At 38.2% G+C, this 14592-nt stretch overlaps 1 long non-coding RNA gene across 4 annotated transcripts in view; it reads left to right on the plus strand.

Annotated features, from left to right (window-relative positions):
• Positions 1–1369: 1369 nt before the first annotated feature.
• Positions 1370–14592, plus strand: part of LOC110740706 — a 39784-nt gene continuing 26561 nt past the window's right edge. For 3 of the 4 annotated variants that reach the window (XR_002515690.2, XR_002515687.2, XR_002515689.2), the window contains exons 1-2: positions 4944–5492; positions 5607–5716. This is a non-coding gene — a long non-coding RNA (uncharacterized LOC110740706). Of the gene's footprint in view, positions 1780–4943; positions 5493–5606; positions 5717–14592 lie in introns of those variants that run through there. The other variant, XR_002515688.2, reaches the window with a different exon arrangement.

Consider the following 14592-nt stretch of genomic DNA (forward strand, 5'->3'; position numbering starts at 1 on the left):
TGACTTTTTTCAGGCATATGGTGCAAGCTGTCAGTGGATCTACCATTCTGGGGTCTGGAGGACAGTGACCCTCTTCTCACAGTTCCACTAGGCAGTGCCACAGTAGGGACTCTGTGTGGGGGCTCCCACCCTATATCTTACTTCCACATGCCCTAGCAGAGGTTCTCCATGAGAGCCCTGCCCCTGCAGCAAACTTCTGCCTGGGCATCCACACGTTTCCATACATCTTCTGAAATCTAGACAGAGGTTCCCAAACCTCAATTCTTGACTTTTGTGCAGTTGCAGGCTGAACACCGTGTGGAAGCCACAAAGGTTTGAGACTTGCACCCTCTGAAGCCACAGCCTGAGCTCTACATTGGCCCCTTTCAGCCACAGCTGGAGTGGCTGGGACACAGGGCACCAAATCCCTAGGCTGCACACAGCTTGGGGACCCTGGGACCAGCCCATGAAACCACTTTTTCCTCTTAGGCCTCTGGGCCTGTGATGGGAGGGGCTGCTGTGAAGACCTCTGACATGCCCTGCAGGCATTTTCCCCATTGTCTTGATGATTAATATATGGCTCCTCATTGCTTATGCAAATGTCTGCAGCCAGCTTGAATTTCTTCTCTGTAAATGGGATTTTCTTTTCTATCGCATTGTCAGGCTGCAAATTTTCCGAATTTTTATGCTCTGCCTCCCTTGTAAAACTGAATGCCTTTAACAGCACCCATGTCACCTCTTGAATGCTTTGCTGCTTAGAAATTTCTTCCACCAGATACCCTAAATCATCTCTCTCAAGTTCAAAGTTCCACAAATCACTAGGGCAGGGGCAAAATGCCACCAGTCTCCTTGCTAAAGCATAACAAGAGTTACCTTTGCTCCAGTTCCCAACAAGTTCCTCATTTCTATCTGAGACCACCTCAGCCTGGACTTTATTGTCCATATTGCTATCAGCATAAAGCCATCCAAGTCTCTAGGAAGTTCCAAACTTTCCCACATTTTTCTGCCTTCTTCCAAGCCCTCCAGACTGTTCCAATCTCTGCCTATTACTGAGTTCTGAAGTCATTTCCGCATTTTTGGGCACCTTTTCAGCAGCGCCCCACTCTACCAATGCCAATGTACTGTGTTAGTCCATTTTCACACTGCTGATAAAGACATACCTGAGACTAGGAAGAAAAGAGGTTTAAAGGACTTACAGTTCCACATGGCTGGGGAGGCCTCACAATCATGGAGGAAGGCAAGCAGGAGCAAGTCACATCTTATATGGATGGCCGCAGGCAAAGAGAGAGAGCGTGTCAGATCTCATTAGACTTATTCACTATCACAAGAACAGCACAAGAAAGACTTGCCCACATAATTCAGTTACCTCCTACCGGGTCCCTCCCACAACAGGTGGGAATAAAAGACGAGATTTGGGTGTGGACACAGCCAAACCTTCTCAGTGTCCTAATCCAATAGGACTGGTGTCCTTATAAGAGGAGGAAGAGGCATCAGAGCTCATGTTATCTCTCCGTGTGCACAGAGGAAAAACCATGTGAGGACACAGCAAGAATGCAGACATCTACAAACCAAGGAGAGGCCTCATCAGAAACAGATCCTGCTGGCACTTTGATCTTGGACTTCCAGCCTCTGAAATTGTGAGAAAATCAGTGTCTGTTGTTTAAGCCACCAGCCTGTGGTATTTTGTTATGGCAGCCAGAGTACTGAATACGCATAACAGAGAGGAATTAAAGTTGCAGATGGAATTAAGGTTGCTCATCAGCTGACACTGAGATGTGGAGAGACGCTTGGATTATCCAGGTGGGTCCAATGTAATCCTTAAAAGTGGAAGGAAGCAAAAGTAATGAGGTCCTATTGACACCTTGGTTGTAACCTAGTGAGAGCTGTATTGAATCTTTAAAACACTGTAAGATAATCCATTCACATTATTTTAAACAACTACATTTTTGGTAATTTATTACCAAATATCAAGAGAAAATCAGTATAAACATGTCAGGGCATATTATCTGTTTAATAACACTTTAATGAATATTTTGGATATACACACATATTTGGGATTCATTTCCTCTGAAAAGAAACACTGATATAGGGAACAGTAAAATGACAAATTTTATTCTATTTATAATCCCTATAAGTTGCCACTATGAGAACACCGAGTAAATGGAATAAAAAAGAGCACAAATTTGCCCTTTCACCTTATTTTTCTTTGCCAAAACCAAAACCCACCAGAAGCAAAAACATTAAAGAACTCTGTATTTAAATTTAATTCACTATTTAAATAAAGCAAAATTGAGGGTAACGTAATACCTGCCTGCAAAGGTACTTTTGAGTAATAGCTAATTGTCACCTTTATAATTATTACTTTTGAGAGAGAAAGAGAAAGAGGCTGTGTGTGTGTGTGTGTGTGTGTGTGTTGTATTGTATTATATTGTGTGTGTGGCTTGTTCAGAGATTTTGAGAAACCATTTGTGGTTTCAGGACTCACAGCCATTGAAGGCAGCTTTCCATTACCATACTTTGAAAAAAGACTTCAGTGTTCTCTGGATTTTCTGTTCTCTCTTGTCAATAATCCGTTTTTATTAGTTGTTAAAGAAACCAACCCTTAATTTCCTTCACAGTAAATACAGTATTACCTGTGCTGATCTCTGAAAAGGCCTGTCTTAATACCAATTAACTTTCGAAGTACTCACAGTTCCTATTATTTTATCATATCTGGAAAAATAAAAAGGAAGAGAGTGCATAGTCAAATGTACACATTCTCCTTTTCTCAATTGGAAGTGATTTTCTCCCTCCAGCCTCTCTCTGTTCCTTAGCCCTCTGTGCTATCTTAACTTTGTATCAGTTACTTACATTTACTCTTTAAACACCTTCCTTGATTTGCTCCAACTCCTCTGCAGCTTTAGATAGTAATTCTTTTTAAATTCCCCTTTTCATAGTACACATGCGTTGAAGAACTTTAAAAGAAAATACCAGTATTTAAAATTGAGACTTAAGATGATCATGTTCTTGTAGGCAGATGTAAACATTGTAGTTATACTCTCTTGAGTATTTTTTTAGTAGTGTTAGAACTTTTAGCAGTGGTTACAACTGGTTTGTGCTGCAAACAGTTTTAGTGATGGTATCCTAAATGCCTGTGCTCTGTACTCATTATATATAAAAGGTAGCATAACACAATGATCCAATTCATAATATGTCTTCCCCTGATTTTTACATCACACTTTTCAATTCTGAGACAGAATTTGGCTGAAGTATTTAAGATTTTCTTATGGTTTTGAGTTGTTTAAATGTTGATACGTATATTTCCAAATATGACCTCATTGGAGAGTCAGTGTATTTGGCTAACAGTTAAATAAAGTTTATAGGCTTACAAAAAGGGTTGCATACTACAGCCAAGTTGAAAAACTAACATTTGGGCACAAAGCTACTTGGCTTACTTTCATTGGTTTGGTCTTTTGTGTTATTAGGCAAATAATTTCATTTTTTAAAATTTCTGCTGTTGGGCAAATGAGCCTGTTGTTGAGGCTTACTCATATGAATGTTTAAATTTTTCTTCTCTGACATCAGTCATTCATCAAAACCACCTGCGTTCCAAAATCTATATTTATGTCTCCACTCTATTATGGTTTTGCATTATTCATCTGCTAAATATCTTTTGAGTACCATTGTTCACCATTGCATCTCAGTGCCTAGAATAGGAAGAAGAGCTAACAAGAATAGTTCCTAATAATTAGGATCACTAATTATGTGCCAGGCACTGCTCCCTATAGCCCTCTGACGTAGGTACTATTGTTATCCCCATTTTACAGATGGGGAAGCTAAACCATAGACAGAGTGTCTTAGGTAGGACTGCTATAGCAAAATATCATACACTGGGTGGCTTAAACAACAAACATTTATTTCTCACAGGTCTGAAAGCAGGGAACTCCAAGATCAAGGTGCTGGCAAATTCGGTTCTGGTGAGGGCCCTACTCCTGGCTTTCAGACAGCTGCCTTCTTGCTGTGTTTTCGCACGATGGAGATAGAGGGAGTCTGGTTTCTTGCTCTTCTTATAAGGACATTAATCCCATCATTGGATTCCCACCCTCATGACCTCATCTAAACATAATTACCTCCCAAAAGTCCCACCTCCTAATACTATCTCAGTGGGGACGGGACTTTAACATATGAATTTTGGAGGGATACATACATTCAGTCCATAACATAGAGGAAGTAACTCATCCAAGGCCTCATAGCTAAAAGGTGGTAGAGTTGGAATTGAACCAAGGATTCACACTTGAAAGTCTGCTTTTAATCACAACGAGTGAGTGAGTGAGTGAGGCACTCATGTTTCCCAAATTTCTTGAAACAGAGTAAAAATTTGACGAAAAACGTATAGCCTGTGGGAAACAAATACTACTTGGAAAGGCATAACAGCTTCTCACCTGTTGAAGAGTATCTCATCTTCCTGACCTCCTGTGTAAACAAACAAACAAAAAACCATACCCACCATCACTCTGTTACTCTGTTATGCTGATGTTGAAGGATTTTTGCATACAGTTCTGGAAACTGGGACAACTGAGCACTACTGATATGCCACAGGGATGTTGTGAGGGGTAATGAATGTTTGTAGAATGTTTAAGACATGAGTGAAAGACTTTGAAGTAATGCAAATTCTTATAAAATACAAAAGTTATTGCTGGCTGGGCGTGGTGGCTCACACCTGTAATCCCAACACTTTGGGAGGCTGAGGCGGGTGGATCACGGGGTCAGGAGTTTGAGACCAGCCTGGCCAACATGGTGAAACCTTGTCTCTATTAAAAATACAAAAATTAGCCAAACATGGTGTCACATGCTTGTAATCCTAGCTACTTGGGAGGCTGAGGCAGGAGAATCACTTGAACCTGGGAGGCGGAGGTTACAGTGAACCGAGATTGTACCACTGCACTCCAGCCTGGGGGACAGAGTGAGACTCCATCTCAAAAAAAAAAAAAAAAAAAAAAAAAAAAAAAAAAAGTTATTGCTTTCATATTGTTATTGTCCCTTGGAATCTTTGCTATCAGTGTACTGTGTACTTCCTGCCTACCTCTGAGTTTGTAAAGTAGGTAAAAGAGCAGATGTGATTGCTAAGAATATAGCATTGACCTCTATGTAAAATTTATAGGTTCTCACACAGAGTGCTGAGACTTTTGATCAGCATCTTTGAAAGTATTGCTTGCATACACTTCAAGTAAAAGATCATTCTAATTATTTCATAGTCATACATTACATGAAAGATCTTTGTACATAATTGAAAAATCTTTAATAAGCTTTGATTAATGATGCTGGCTTTAATTTGAACTTCATATTATTGTTTTCCAAATGATTTCCATAATAGAGAACATGGTGGATCTAAGCACGAGATTTTAAGTTCCTGCCTTTCAAAGGTGTGGCTAAAAAGGAGGAGGATAGAAAACACTGTGTGTCCTCATGCCAAGCTCTCCGTGTAGGGACATTATCTTCACCATTGCATTTCATCTTCAAAACAGCCCTGCAAGGTAAGCATCTGTATTTTATAGATGGGAAAAACTGAGATTCAAAAAGTTTACATAACTACACATCTGGTAAGAGCTAGAGCCGAGATCCATTTCCTGCTCTGTCTTTTCTCACAGTTGTTGCAACAACGCCACTGAGCTGACTCACCACCCCAGGAGTCAGTGAAGGCTTCCCCGAGGAAGCAGTGTTTGAGCTGAGCCTTGAAACAGAAGTAAGAAGACTCCAGGTAAATGAGAATAGCAAGTGCATTTCAGGCAAAGGAAAGGAAGTGTGAACAAGCAGGTGTGCACTGTGAACAAGCAAGTGTGAACAATGACTGTCCAGGGCAAAAAGCATGCATTTTACGAGCCTGGCAGGAGACCCAGTATTACAAGTAGGAGATTCCAAAGGACCACCAATACTGGACCTGCTCGCCATACAACTGTAGAAACGGGAATGCCTGATCTCCAAATTCTCATTAATCAGAGAAAATAAGAATGTGGTAATGAAATAAGTTTTTCTTGAGGTGTGTTCTTAACTTCCAACTAAATTTTCACTGCTGAATCCTCATAGCCAACACTGCACAAGTGTTATTGACACAGTCCATTGGACCCAGAGAATGGAGAAGATGCTAGGCTTTTTTTTTTTTTTTTTTTGGAGACGGGAGTCTCTGTCGCCCAGGCTGAAGCTCAGTGGCGCGATCTCGGCTCACTGCAACTTCCCCGTCCCGGGTTCACGCCGTTCTCGTGCCTCAGCCTCCCAAATAGCTGGGACTACAGGTGCCGCCACCATGCCCGGCTAATTTTTTGTGTTGTTTTAGTAGAGACGGAATTTCACCGTGGTAGCCAGGATGGTCTCGAACTCCTGACCTCGTGATCCGCCCGTCTCGGCCTCCCAAAGTGCTGGGATTACAGGCGTCCGGCCGCTGCTAGGCTTTTGGCTTTCTCGAGACAGGCACACAATTGGTGTGCATTTAAATCTCCCTTAAGCAAAGTGTAGAAAAAGAAGTGCTTTAACAAATTTGAATCAATGTATCTTTCACCTGTGCAGGATCTGAAACTAGAGACTGAAAGTTTTTTCATTATATTAATAAATCACTAGTGCTTCTTAGCACGTAATAGTTTCTTAATTCTTTTCAACAGATAAACAAATAAGTAGATTTTGAAAACATCTTTTAAATTCCTGTTAAATATCTTGTTTTAAACATACATCTGAAATAAATCTTTCCCTACACATATTAAAAAACCTTTTTCTTTTGGGTTTACAAATAGGCTCTCCAAGAAACAGGGGCAAAGAAAATTCCAAGGAAACTACACATATTAGAAAAATCTTTGTGTTCGTTGAGAACTGTACCATGTAACTTTGTAAGGCAATATTTTATTTAATTTTCTTAAACTTTGTTGTAAAGAGATGTCACTATAGTGATACTGTTTTAGGTGGATATAATACTTGCCTTTATCCTCTTTTTATTGATTTTTAAATATTATACATATTTTAATTAGTGGCAATTTTACAATAATGTGAGGCTCTTAGAAAAGTGTTCATTTTTGCTCATGAGAAATGGGAAATGTGTTGGAGTTTTGGAGTTCCATTTCAAATAACTGAAGAAAAAATATATGTATATATGTATATAGTGGCTCCAACTGCATACTTTAATCAGCTTAGGAACAATTATCCCAAATTTCTTTCTTAACAGATAGTATTATTCTTTCCAAAATGACTAAAACTAAGAATTTTTGAATAACGTTTATTTCTGTGATAAAGTAATTATGTACAAGTTAGAAGTTGTGCTAGGGGGCCTGGAAATTCTCAGAGAGAAATTCTATTTTCTCATAATTTCATGGCTTTTAAGTATGTCACCATTGCATAGAGTTTTCATAGCAGCTGGTAGAGATGTAACATTAATTTTATTTGCCTAGGGAAGGGAAGGAAGTAACTGGCTGTTGTGGACATGTGATGTAGTAGGGAAGACTAGGTTACTCTGAAGTAGTTTCCAACATTAATACCCTAGGTATTGCATTGAATTATTTAAGAAGGTGGGGAAAGTTCAGAAGAAAATGATTGGAATGATAGTACTAAAACTTCGGTGAGGTATGGTTAGTGGAATTGGAAATATTTATCCTGGACAGCATAGGAGGATATAAAACTAGTTTCAAATATTTGTAGAGCTGACAAGTAGAAGAGAAATTAAGGAATTGTTTGTATTGTCCGATGGCCTTAAGCAGAAGCTATATGGAGTCTTTTGCCTCAAAATGAGAAAAGCACAAAGATGTCCAAAGAGGCAAAGAAAGTTCTCATTCAAGATGGCAGACAGCACGTATCTCCTTTCTACTTCAAATCTCATAGAAATGTCAGCAAAGAAGAAGTAAGAGTAACAAATTAAAGACTACTGGGTACAAAAGAAAGAGCATCAGGAACTAGGGATATAGACAAGTTTCTTGAAAGTGGAAATACTTGGAATTGTATTAACAGGTTAAATCACATTCACAGGAGAAGGCTGCAGTAGAGGCTAGGGCTATTTTTCCTGGCAGCAGACCCAGAGAGAAGCTCAACACTTGGAGTATGAAAGGAGAGTTGGAAAGCAATCAACTGTGGAATAACTGCGTGAGTCATAGTCCACGTTCTCCTTCCCTGCATCACATGCTCAGGCTAAAACCAGAGGACTAATATTTAAAATAATTGAATAGTCTTGGTGAGAAGGAGCCCTAGTTGGGGTGATGCCCCATCTGAGTAAACTTCTTCCCATTTTTGCTGGGAAGTGAGAGAAGCAGGGAGGGGGACATCCAACTTCCTCTTCTTTCACTACAAGGTCTAAAGCAAAGGCTGCCAGTGACAGCCACTTGTGTAGACAAGAGAGAGCTGCACAAGGCAGAGCTATCTGCATTCAATGAGCTGACCTACCTCAGTTGTAGGTATGAATCTATAGCCAAGGATTATGAAAATCTGAAGAAAAATGAGGACAAAAGAGCAGGTTGAGAGAAAAAATACACTGACTCCGGAGGAAATAGATAATTCAGGACATAGAAAATATCTTTAAAGTTATTCTATTTAGTATCCTCATGGAAACAAAAGTCAAGAAAAAGCATTTTTTAGTGCAAAATTAGATTGCTAAGAAAGAACAACTAAAACAAAAAAAAATTTGTTAAAATGAAAAAGTAATTGCTAAAGTTAACAGTTCAAGGGAAGACCTGAGAGAAAACGTTGAAGAAATTGCTCTAAACGTAGTGCAAAAAGATGAAGGGTGGAAAATGTGGGAGAAAAGTGAAGAGATTTGAGAAAAGTGGTCCAAAATTTTAACATCCAAAGGGATGTTCGGAAAGTGACAAAACAAAGAATAGGAGAGAATTTTCCATAAGTGAAGAAATAGGATTGAGATTGCAGGAGCCCTAGAGAATGCAAAATAAGATGAATGAACAAACTTAGCCCAAGGCACATTCTTGTGAAATTTTAGATATTGAGAATAAAGGGAAGAGTCTAAAAGCCAAAAGAATAGATTACTCAATGAGAATCCAATTGGAATGAGACAGATCATCAGCAACTGTAAATGCTAAGAAAAACAAAACAAGAAGCATGCCTTCAAAATGTGCAAAATAAATGTTTTTTGAACCTAAAATTCTCTACTTAGCTAAACTATCAATCAAGAGTGAGGCATTTTGAAACATGCAAGAACTCAGACCATTTACCACCCACAGACTATTTCTGAAAGAATTACTGAAGCAAAACAAAAAAGAACCCAAGTAGGAGGAAGCCATGGCCTCTAAGGAGCAGTGGATCTTACCCAAGATTATAATGAAATATAATTCCAGGATGACAACTGAAGGGGTGGCCTGCCCCTCCACACCTGTGGGCGTTTCTCGTTAGGTGGAACGAGAGACTTGAGAAAAGAAATGAGACACAGAGACAAAGTATAGAGAAAGAAAAAGTGGGCCCAGGGGACCGGCGCTCAGCATACAGAGGACCCACGCCGGCGCCAGTCTCTGAGTTCCCTTAGTATTTATTGATAATTATCTTTACCGTCTTAGAAAAAGGGATGTGACGGCATAATAGGATCATCGTAGGGAGAAGGTCAGCATTAAGACATATGAATAAAGATCTCTGTGACACGAATAAGTTTAAGGAAAAGTGCTGTGCCTTGATATGCATATGCAAACATCTTCATAAACCTTTTTAGTGCATAAAGAGCAGCATGGCACTAGCAAGTCCTGCCTTTCGCTCTAAGGCGGTTTTCTCCTTTCTCAGTAAACAGAACATACAATCGGGTTTTACACCGAGATGTTCCATTGCCCAGGGACCGGCAGGAGACAGATGCTTTTCTCTATCTCAGCTGCCAACAACCGCCAAGAGGCCTTCTTCCCTTTTACACTAGTCCTCCTCAGCACAGACCCTTCACGGGTGTCAGGCTGGGGGACCATCAGGTCTTTCCCTTCCCACGAGGCCATATTTCAGACTATCACATGGGGAGAAACCTTGGACAATACCTAGCTTTCCTAGGCAGAGGTCCCTGCCACCTTTGGCAGTGTGCGTGTCCCTGGGTACTTGAGATTAAGAGAATGTTGATGACTTTTAACCAGCAAGCTGCCTTCAGGCACTTGTTTAACAAAGCACACCCTGCACAGCCCAAAATCCATTAAACCTTGAGTCACCACAGCACATGTCTCTTGCAAGGACAAGGTTGGTGGTAGGGTCACAGATTAACAGCATCTCAAACACAGAACAAAATGGAGTCTCTTATGTCCACTTCTTTCTATATAGACACAGTAACAGTCTGATCTCTCTTTCTTTTCCCCACAACAACCTTGAGGCAGGCCTAGAAAGTCATCAGTCTAAATTAGAACCAGAAGTCAGATGCTCTGTGAAGAATCTCTTTCAGGAGGACGTGGATTTCTTCTATACATTGAATGACTGAGAGGCTGAGTGGTCTTGTGACAAGGCAAAGGCATGGTAGGTCACTGTGATAAGGTATCATCCGAACACTTTCCAAACTGTGAAGTAACTTTCTTCTTCTAATAGCAAAGGTTTATTGACAAGAGTTACATCTCCTCTATAGGCTCAAGGGCACTGCTGTACTTGGTTCTGCAGTGAACAATTATCTCCCTACAAATATTGTGAATGCTACTTTTCAGTTTAAAAAATCACTTTATAGACAATGTATCAAAAATTAATTGTAGTTATACGACAAGTGTGAAAACAATGTACACTGGAATGGAGGTTAGGAGAGAGGGAAGGAGCAAAGGAAGAAAGATGTAATGATGTTGGATTCTTTTCATCAGAAATAAGAAGAATTAAGACATATTGCATCTACATTTGAGAAGTCAAAATAGGGTATCAAGCATCTTATATAAATTTGTTAATTACAGTGATACCACACTAAGGCAGTATAACATAGTCGTTAAGAGCATGGATCCTGGAGCCAGAACACCTGCGTTTGAATTTTTGCCCCACACTTCAACTTGGGCAAACTGCTTATCTGTGCCTTGGTTTTCTCAGCAAAAATGAAGATAGTTAATATTTCACAAAGTCATTCGAAAATAAAAAGAGTTGATATATATAAAGTGCTTAGAACAGTCTTTGGCACATAAAAATTATTCTATATCATCATATGTTACCGATGATAATAATGATGATGGAAAACAACTAAACATCTGGAGAAAAGGGAACTGTTGTACGCTGCTGGTGGGAAAGTAAATTAGTACATCGATTATGGAAAACAGTCTAGAGATTCCTCAGAAAATTAAAAATAAATCTACATATTACCCAGAAATCCCACTTCTGGGTATATACGCAAAGAAGTGGAGACAAGTATGCCAAAGAGACATCTGCACTCCCATGTTCACTGCAGCATTATTTACAGTACCCAAGAAATGAAATCAATGTAAGTGTCCATCACTGGATGAATGGATAAAGAAAATGTGGGGAGGGGGATTAGGGAGATGTTGGTCAAAGGATACAAGGTTTCAGTTAGACAGGAGGAATACATTCAGGAGATTATTGTACAACGTGGTGGCTATAGTTAATAACAATGTATTGTATTCTTGAAAGTTGCTCTAAGACAATAGGTTTTAAGTGTTGTCACCATAAAAACGTTAAGCATGTGAGCTAATGCATATGTTAACTTGCTCAGTTTAGCTATTTCACAATGTATACATATTTTAAAACAACATATTGTCATGATAAATATATACAACTCTTTGTCAGGTACAAAATTAAACAAAAATACAACACAAAACATTTAAAAATTAAAAAATAAAAATTTAATGGGCAGAGATCGGAAAAGGGAAGTAGTAGCTTAAGAAAATTTATTTTTTCAATTTTTTTAAAAATGAGGGATTAATGAATATTTAAACTTGACAAATTAATAAAGAGGCATAACCATATTAAGAGTTATGGAAGAAATCTTCAGAGAAATTTCTATTTTGTCCTATTTTAAGGGTTTTTAAAAATTCATATACAAGCACTACTTTTATTTAGTTTTTACCAGTTTTACTGAGGTGTGATTGATGTACGATAAATTGCACATATTTAAAGTGAAAAATTTGATACATTTTGGACTTAGGTACACACCCCTGAAACTATCACAGTAATCAAGATGATGAACATAACCATCAACCATCATGCTCTAAAGTTTCTTCATGCCCCTTGATAATCTCTTCTTTCTACCTCTTCCCACTCCCCCAATCTCAGGCAACCACCATTCTGCTTCTGTGACAATAAATTGGCTTGCATTTTGTAGAATTTTATATCAATGAAATCATATAGTATGCACTCTTACATCTGGCTTCTTTCATTCAGCATAACTATTTTGAGATTATTCACACTACACTGTGTAACAATACATTCATTCTGTGGATAAACCACAATTAACAAATTTACTTGTTGATGGAAATCTGGTTTTTGGTCCCCCCCCCCAGTTTTTGACTATTACAAATAGAACTGCTGTGATTGTTCATGTACAAGTCTTGATGTGGGCATAGGATTTCATTTCTTTTGGATAAATACTTAGAAGTGGAATGGATGGATTATATGATAGGCATATGTTTAAATTTTTAAGAAACTGTCAAACTGTTTTCCAAAGTGTTTTACGGTATATGAGAATTCCAGTTTCTCCACATCCTTATCTTGGCAGTCAACTCTATCAGCCATTCTGACAGCTATGTTGTGGCATCTTATTGCAGTCTTATTTTACATTTCCTTGGTGACTATATTGACTCTCTTCTCATGTTTTTGTTTGTCATCTGTATATCTTTATGGAAAAGTATCTGTTCAGATATTTTGGTCGTTTAAAAAAATTGTTTTTTTCTTTTTATTGAGATTTCAGTTTTCTTTATATATTTTGGATACAAAGCTTTCATTAAAGATATGATTTACAAATATTTTCTTCCAATCTGTAGCTTGACTTCTTATTCTTTCAACGTGCCTTCTGAATAATATAAATTTTTTATTTTAGTGAGGCTCAGTCTTTACTTTTTTTCCTTTTATGGATTGTGCTTGGATGTTATGTTTACAAAATATTTGCATAACCTATGATCACAAAGATTTTCTATTGGGTTTAGTGTTAGGTTTTATATTGAAGTCTGTGATCAATTTTAAGCTAATCCTTGTATATGGTATGAAACAAAATTCAATTTTTTTGCATGCATGTATTCAATTGTTCCAACGCCATTTGTTGAGTCTCTTCTTTCTTCACCAAATTGCCTTTGTACTTTTGCCAAACATCAGTTGCTGAAATATGTGCTGGTCTATTTGTGGACTCTATTTTGTTCCATTGATGTATTTATCTTGATTCTAATATCAGACTGTATTGATTAGTCATATAATAAGCCTTAAAAGTACATAGTTCTCCAACTTTGTTTATTGTCAAAATTGTTTTGACTCTTTTTTTGTTTGAGATGGAGTCTTGCTCTGTTGCCCAGGCTGGAATGCAGTGGTGCAATCTCAGCTCACTGCAGCTTCTGCCTCCAGGGTTCCAGCAATTCTCCTGCCTCAGCCTCCCTAGTAGCAGGGATTACAGGCGTGAGCCACCGTGCCCTGCTAATATGTGTGTGTGTGTGTGTGTGTGTGTGTGTGTGTGTGTGTGTGTGTAGTTTTAGTAGAGATGGAGTTTCACCATGTTGGCCAGGCTAGTCACGAACTCCTGACCTCAGGTGATCTGCCTGGCTCAGCCTCCCAAAGTGCTGGGATTACAGGCGTGAGCTACTGTGCCCGGCCTGTTTTGGCTCTTACAGGTCCTTTGCATTTCCATATGAATTTTAGAATCAGCTTGTTGATTTCTACAAACAAACCTTTTGAGATTTTTATTGGGATTGCATTAGGTCTGTAGATCAATTCAGGAGGAATTGACATCTTAACAATATGAAGTCTTCTCACCCATGACCAATGTACATCTCTCACATTTATTTAGGCCTTCTTTAATTTTTCTCAGCAGTTTTGTAATTTGTGATGAAAAGATCTTGCCTATATTTGTTAGATTTATTCCTAAATATTTCATATTTTCATCCTATTGTATTATTTTTAAATTTTCATTTTCCACTTATTTGTTGACAGAATATAAGAAATAAAATTTATTGCACATTCTATAAAATTGCTAAGCTCACTTATTAGTCCTGCAAGTTTTTTTTTTATAGATTTCTTCAGTTTTTCTATATAGGCAATCACGTTGTTGGCAAAGAAAGATAATCTTACTTCTTATCCAATCTGGATGCTTTTTTATTTCTTCTATGACTGCACTGGCTACAGTCTTCGATGCAGTGTTGAACAGAAGTTTGAGAGTGAGCGTCCTTGTCTTTTTCCTGATCTTAGAAGGAAAGCATTCAGTCTTTTGCCATTAGGTAGTGTATTAGTTATACTTTTTTGTATATGCCCTTTATCAGGTTGAGGAAGTTCCCATTTATTTTAGTTTTCTATAAATTTTCATCAGGAATGTCTGTTGGATTTTGTCATTTTTTTAATCCACCGATATAATCATACTTTTTTTTTTCTTTGATATGTTAATATAATGAGTTACATTGATTTTTTTATTATACCAATCTTGCATTCTTAGGATGAGTCCCTCTTAGTCATTATGTATTACCCTGTTTATGTGTTGTTGGATTTGGTTCCTTGAAATATTGTTTTGAATGTTCACTT

The sequence above is a fragment of the Papio anubis genome, chromosome 9, assembly GCF_008728515.1.
Source record: "Papio anubis isolate 15944 chromosome 9, Panubis1.0, whole genome shotgun sequence".
NCBI lineage: Eukaryota > Metazoa > Chordata > Mammalia > Primates > Cercopithecidae > Papio > Papio anubis.